An 8,135-nucleotide genomic window follows, 5' to 3' on the forward strand; every position below is an offset into this window, starting at 1 on the left:
ACCTCTTGAATTAGAAGCTTTGTGATACTAGATTAAATACTCAACCTCTCTGTGTTCTAGGCAGAATGGGGACTGATCTGCATTATCTATATATGCAGTGAACTCCCCTGGAGTGGGAAGATAGGCTCAGCTTCAGGGATTAGTTGTGTAACATTAGGCAAATCACCCTCAAAAAAAAAAATCACTTTCCTTCCCTCAGTCTCAATTTCCTCTTCTGTGTACTAACTCCTGCTTCCAAGGTGGTAAATGAGAATTTTTTTTACAAATTTTATCTTGTATTAATAATAGATGGAGTTTCTTCAACTGGGCATTATCTATCCAGTAGTCCTCAAAATGTAGTCCAAAGAATTGTTGGGGTCTCTGAAACCCTTTTAGAAGGTCTACAAATTCAAAATCATTTTTTTATTTCTAATATAGTAAATAGCTATAAATATAACCCATGTAAACAAAAATGTTTGAACAGATCGATAGTTTTTTAACATGAAGATACTGAGAACAAAAATTTGAGAACCACTGAGAAATCACAAGATCAACACCTTTCCTTTAATTATCATTACTACTACTACTTAAATTACATCAGAAATTTTCTTTTTTTAAAGAAAGTGCCATAAGTTAGTATGCTCCATGAATTACACTCTTTGACTTAGCAAAGAGTTCCAAGTTTGCTTTTTGTTTCCCTAACCACTACCATTAGATTCAATTATAAATCTAGAGACCATGCCTTTAGAGTGACAATGAATTTTAAAATGTATTAAGGGCTTATTATGAGCCAGAACAATGCTGGGATTCAAAGGGAGGTGGGGGGGGAGGGGAGAGAAGGGAAGAGAGATTGAAACTTATATTTTCATAGAAGTGTGGCAAGGTGGGGTTTTGGTCCCAAAATCAGAGATGGTGATTGGTAATGGTCATTTAACATCTCTTTCAGGACTTCATATTAATTTAATGACCATAGTGACAAGTTGGGATGGAGTGTCACTAGAGGTAGCCTAGCAGGAAGATGAACATAGTGAATGCTGAGTCTGAGAGCTTCAAAATGTGAACTCTGTTAAGGAATGTAAGACTCCAAAATAGTAATTGAAATGCCTTCCATGCCTTTTTCTGTGGAATTCCTAGCAGGGGAAGCAACTAGCACTAGAATAGTTTCTAACCTTATATTTAGATATTTTACAACGGCTATAGGTCATGATGAGGTAGCATCTAGGGAAGGCTCTGGAGGCCTGGGTCCTAGCCAGATAAAGAGGTTCATCTAACTAATCAAACTAAGTTCAAGTACGGTAGAAATGATTATTGTAGGACAATGATGATGTCCAGGAACTGCCTTGGGGGCCTAGCCTCTGGGAAGAAAAAGTGGGTGAAGATGTGAGATCTTCAGAGGTGTGTTTTCCCTACTGTCTGGCCAGCCTTGTAGGATGGCATCTTGCCAAATTTTTGCTTTTGTGAGTTCCTATATGCTTCAAGTGGATCATCAGCCTAGCTGTTATTGTTCTGCCCTGAGGCCAACTTAAAAACATTTTTAAAGAAGGGGTTATTTAGGGCTGCAAAATTACGACTGCAGTTGGCAGTCCTCTGAGACTCATAACAGGCACTAAGTCAAGTAAAATATAGGTAGTAGAGTTATGCCTGCCTGACATTTGCCCTGCTGGCCAAGGGTTAAGGCAAATCTTTGAAGGATTCAGATATGAAAGGGAAAACCAAGTTTCAGTAGTCCTTTTAAAGAAGGACCAGAGTGCTAGTTCACTGATTTATGGAGAAGATGAGCTGGCCAGGACACTAAAACTAATGAAACAAAAGTAGTCACATACTAAAGTTGAAGTCAATAAAGCCCAAAGTGTGGAAGCAAGGACAAGTTGAACGATATAGGAAAAAAAAAAAAAAGTGAAATTCAAGAACCAAAGGAAGTTGGGGATAATACTAGGTACATGAGGTTGGAGAGTGTGTCACTTATGTTAAAGGGTATTAAGTGAAAATTACAATTCATCTGCCACCTAAGCCAACTACCTCTATGGCTAACAAGTTCCCACCATCATTTTCTCTTCCTAGATTCTATACCATTCAATCACTGGTCACAGGGATACTGTAGCCAAACAATTCCTCCACCTGTTCTTTCATACCTATCTTCAACCCTATCTTCTTTCCCAAAGAGCATTCCAATCCTTCCATATATGTCTTGAAAAAAATCTAAAAAGCAAACAAGCCTTTCTTCATTCTAATCTTCCTATCATATTCCTTCCATCTATTAGTTCCCACAAAGACCTTGGGCCTCCCTAATTACAATGTATCCCTAGTTATCCTCTCCAGCACTGGCTGAATTTCTCCTCAACCCTACCGCCTCCAACACACAGACAAGTCCTCGTGATGAGATTCAACACAGGGCAGGGAATTGTGGGGAACCCCTTTCTAGTTGGGGCAGATCCTTCATAAATGAATTTACAAACCTGAAAAGTTAAACTGGTAAAGGAAGTTTATTAAAACTGAGAAATCAGCTTTTGCTAGGAAGACTGACTTCCTTAGTGGCAGGTCCCAACAGAAGAGTAAAGACCTAGCAAAGAAATTCCAGCGGTGAGGTAAAGAGGGATAGGGTCCTGTTAGGGAAATAGGTGAGATAAAGAGGGAGTAATGCTGAAAAGAGAATGTCTTTCAGCGGGTTCCTTGGCATGATTAGGTCCTCAGCAAGAAATGAGCCCCAATTTGCCTCTTTTTATAATTGAAACTGTGGCTGGAGGCTCTGGGGGGCGGGGGGGGGGGGAGGGAGGAAGAAGGTGGGGAGACAAGGGGAGGGGAAACGCTTTGAGTTGGAATCCTACAGATTTTTGGAATAGAAATTATCCATTTGAATGAGTGTCCCTGGAGTAATCTCCAAGTTAATAGAGTTGGGTAGAAATCTCAATCTCCAGCTCAGGATAAGTAGGAATGGTCCTGGACTCAACTAGTCCCACTCAGATAACAGAATGAAACCACTTTATCTTGATTCCCTGGGGCAGGTCTCTCAGGGGAGAGCTTCTCTGAGGGGATTTCTCAAGCTGCCCCCCCCCAAAGTCCTAGAGAGTTTCAGGGCTCTCCTTGTCACTAGGAGAGAAGGAATAATTCTTCTCCACTGTTACTTTTGAGTTTCTCCCTTTACCAATATTAAGCAAGTAACCTTTTATTTATAGTTCAATTAAAATTTTCTACTCAAACCAGATCGTGATTGCTAATATGTATGTGGCTTCCTTTTAAAAAATTCAAGAAATGGACAACCAATTTCTCAATTTCTGCCTCTTATTCTAAAGGAACTGTCCTCTACCTATGCCTTTGATTCTAATCCATTCATATGCGAAATAATCATATCCTCTCTCAAATTCCCTTAACTCCCATTTCTTCAATCTATACCATGCTGTTTCCATTCCAGATATCAATTCTTTCTTTCCACCAACTTCCAGTTCTAAATAATATCATTGGCTGTTGGTCTCCTTGTCTTTTGTGCTGAGTTAGTCTTTGCTACTTCTCAGCCATCTCTACATGGTACCATTGCTCCCCTTTGAACTCCCATGTATATGTTGTCTTCTCCCATCAAAATGTAAGTTCTTTGAGGGGAGGAAGTGACTTCCTTATATTTGTATTTTCAGGGCCCAGGATCATGCTTAGCAAATTCTCTAGTCATTTAAAATATTTCCAGGTCCTTCCCCTTAACTAAACTTATGGCTATAGTCGCATTATTGATCTTACAAGTCATCCACATAACAAACTTTGACATAACCTTTTGTCATATCTTTTCCCTAAGCCTTAGTCCTCATTAACTTAATTCTTGACCTCCATGAATACCTCCAATCTCTCCATCATTCAGCATTTTCTTATGCCATTAACCTTGCTCTAACTGTACTTTTTGATTACAACCTTTTAGTTAGCCCATTTAATTCCATATTGTCATCTATTCTTAGACCTCTCAATCTTTATTCTGTTGTCATTCAATTTGTGCCCTGGATTTCTCTCACTTCTCCATTCCTATTCACGTACAGATGTATACTGGAGAAAGTCATTCAAACTTACTAACTGGATATAATCCAAATTAAATTCCTTTTTCCAACTTAAATGAGTTCTCAATGCAGCAAAATTTTTAATTTTTCTTTTGATTTCCTATTTCTTTCCCCATAAGAGCCTTGTTAAACTTCTAATCTCTTCAAGTCTGCCATATTTCTTTCCTTTTCCTCTTAGGGAAAGGTTTCCCTTAAGAAAACTGCAGTCATTCAATGGTGAGCATCCTCTTCTCACAGTTTCTTCATCTGAAAATTCCTTGACATCTATTTGTTCTTCCTTTCCTCTAGTCTCTGATAAACCTTGTTAAACTTCTAATCTCTTCAAGTCTGCCATATTTCTTTCCTTTTCCTCTTAGGGAAAGGTTTCCCTTAAGAAAACTGCAGTCATTCAATGGTGAGCATCCTCTTCTCACAGTTTCTTCATCTGAAAATTCCTTGACATCTATTTGTTCTTCCTTTCCTCTAGTCTCTGATAAAGAGGTCAACCTTCTTGCTAAAGCTATCCCCTGTAACAGTACCTTTGATTCCATCCCGTCCCATTCCATCTTCTCTAGTAGATTTAATCTTATTCAACTCTTCCTGCTCTCCAATCTTCAACCTTCCCTTTTATTGGTTCCTTACTGTTTTACTGCCTCTTCTCCCATCTTTAAAAATAATTTCACTAGATCTTACCATTCCCTCAAGTTATGACATGTCAATTGGACTAGAACTGGTCTCTAACTTGTGGGTGGCCTGAGCTGAACAGAACAAGCTAGAGGCAGGAAAGTCAGGGATCAAACAAATTTAATTTCAAAGTGAGGAAAATATTTGCAAGTGGAAGTCCTAAAGAGGAGGGCTTAACATGCTAGGGCAAAGGCAGTGCTTTCTATATATTTTTTAAAATGCCATATGACAATTATTCTTAGACCTTAATTTACAAAGCTCAAGATTATCCACTGCATCCCAGACATTGTCAGTTGTCTTGACTTTTGTCTTGATACTGGCCTCTGATGGCTCTGAAGGAGAGAGCAAAGATGATTGTCCAGCTCTCTCTCACATCCAATTCACAAGCATATCAAGACATCACCCTCTTGATATCATTGTTCAAGAAGGATGAAAAACAACCAGTCGACTATTAGATATTTCTGCTAAGTGAAATGAGCAGAACCAGGAGATCATTATACACTTCGACAACGATATTGTATGAGGACATATTTTGATGGAAGTGGATTTCTTTGACAAAGAGACCTGAGTTTCAATTGATAAATGACGGACAAAAGCAGCTACACCCAAAGAAAGAACACTGGGAAACGAATGTGAACTATCTGCATTTTTGTTTTTCTTCCCGGATTATTTATACCTTCTGAATCCAATTCTCCCTACGCAACAAGAGAACTGTTCGGTTCTGCAAACATATATTGTATCTAGGATATACTGCAACATATCCAACATATAAAGGACTGCTTGCCATCTAGGGGAGGGGGTGGAGGGAGGGAGGGGAAAAAAAAAATCGGAACAGAAATGAGTGTCAATATAATGTAATTATTAAATAAAAAATTAAAAAAAAAAATAAATAAAATGAGCTGGAGAAGGAGATGGTAAACGACTCCATGATCTTTGCCCAAAAAAGCCCAAATGGGATCATGGAAAGTCATATGTAACTTAAAAATTACTGAAGAATAAAAATGAAATAATAAACATTAAAAAAAAAAAGACTATTAGATATTTCAAAATTTATCCAATTATCTCAAACTCAACACAAAACATTATTTTCCCAAAACTCATCCATCTTTCAAACTTATTTGTTGAAAGCTTTACCATTTACTTTTCCTGGTTCTCAGGTTCTTAACTTCACATTCTCCGCTCCTTACTCTTCCTTACCCCACATATGCAATCAATTGTTAAGTCTTATTTCCATCTCCACATTTATCATATTTAATCCCTTCTACTAACATAGCTACAACTTCATTATTTCTAATTATTCCAGTAGTCTCTTTAATTCCTTCTCGCTACCTATCCTACATACTACTGTTAAAATAGTGACTTCCCTTTATCAATTCCAGTGGCTCAAAATTGCCTTTAGCATCAAATTTTAACTCTTTTAAAAATCCTTCCCAACCTGAATCCAACTAATCATTCTAGCTTTATTTGACATTACTCCTCTTAATACACTGTGCAATCTAGCCAAATTGACCTTTTCTTTGGTCCTCACACCCAGCACTCAAACTTACATGACTTCTTGCTGATTGTTCCCAGTGCCTGGAATATATCCTTTCTTACCCTTACCTAATAAGAATCCTCTTTAAATCAAAACTCAAGGACCAGAATCTATATGATGCTTTTCTCTATCAGTTGGGTAACTAGACTATCCCTCCCATATATAATTGTACTTAACCACTTTTAAATTTATATGTATTCTGTGTATATATATTTGTTGCCTTTTACTATTATAATGAAGTTCCTTAAAAGTAAAGGTGATTTCATTCTTTGTACCTCGAATTTCTAACACCATGCTTGACACATAAGAATTTGATAAGTAGTTGTGATTATTTGGATTCCTTTAAAAAATATATAAAAATCAAAATAAACATTTCCAGACTGAAATCTCAAAAAATATGTTAATCTAATTATATGGATTTTATATAGGTACATATATATATTTACATATATATTTACACATATACCACTGTATGTGTGTGTATATTTAGATGGTAATATGAACAATTCCCTGAAAGTCTGTATCTTTGAAATAGATTCAATGAAATTATTTTTATGTTTTTGTATTAGTGCTCTCTACTATTCTTCTCTTCAAATAAAAGTTCTCCTTTGTAGGAAATAATTGTGGTCAAGCAAAATATTTTGTACTGGATCATGACTATATCTCATTCTGCATCCACAATCCAGCACCTCTCTCTGCCAACAGGGGGAAGATGTGCTTCATCTTCAGTCTTCTGGAGTACTAATTGTACTAATTTGAGTTCTTAAATCTAAAAAAAAAAAATTTTTATGGTGGTGTGATCATTATAACAATTCTGCTCACCTCATTTTGTATCAGTGCATATGTTTTCTCACATCTCTTTGAAGCCATCCTTTTTATCATTTCTTAATTATATTTGTCATAAAGCATAATTTGTCCAATTATTCCCCAATTGATGGCATCCACTTGGTTTCTTTGCCACTACAAAAATGCGCCAGATATAATAAATGCTTATCTCCCCCTTCATTATAAATATTTTTATGTCTATGGGTCTTTTTCCTAATTTTGTTTAATCTCTTTGAGATATATGCCTAGATGAAACTTACATGAACTGATGCTAAGTGAAATGAGCAAAACCAGGAGATCATTATATACCTCAACAACGATACTGTTTGAGGATGTATTCTGATGGAAGTGGATCTCTTCGATAAAGAGAGCTAATTCAGTTTCAATTGATGATGGACAGAAGCAGCTACACCCGAAGAAAGAACACTGGGAAATGAATATAAATTGCTTGCATTTTTGTTTTTCTTCCCGGGTTATTTATACCTTCTGAACCCAATTCTCCCTGTGCAATAAGAAAACTGTTCGGTTCTGCACACATATATTGTATCTAGTATATACTGCAACATATTTAACATGTATAGGACTACTTGCCATCTAGGGGAGGAGGTGGAGGGAGGGAGGAGAAAAATTGGAACAGAAGTGAGTGCAAGGGATAATGCTGTAAAAAATTACCCTGGCATGGGTTCTGTCAATAAAAAGTTATTTTAAAAAAAGAGAGAGAGAGAGATATGCCAAGAAGTAGTATTCCAATTGTCAATTTTCCTTTTCTATTATCTTTGCCAGTCTGATAGCGCTATGTGAAGAGATTCAAAGTAGCTTTAATTTATATTTCTCTTATGGAGGACTTTTTCATATGGTTGTTTAAAACCTGAATTTCTCTCTTTGAGAACTATCTAGTCATAGTATAGAGTCCTTTATCAATCAGGAAATGGTTTGTTTTTTTTTTTTTTTTACATATATCAATTCCTCCTTGATTTTAGGTATTAGATTGCTATGAGCGAAACTATTTGCAAAAAAATTTTTCCTAGCTAACCCTTTTCTTTTTCATTTGGATTATATCTATTTTGTTCTTGCAGAAGCTATTCAGTTTAATGAAATAA

The sequence above is a fragment of the Antechinus flavipes genome, chromosome 3 (assembly GCF_016432865.1).
Source record: "Antechinus flavipes isolate AdamAnt ecotype Samford, QLD, Australia chromosome 3, AdamAnt_v2, whole genome shotgun sequence".
NCBI lineage: Eukaryota > Metazoa > Chordata > Mammalia > Dasyuromorphia > Dasyuridae > Antechinus > Antechinus flavipes.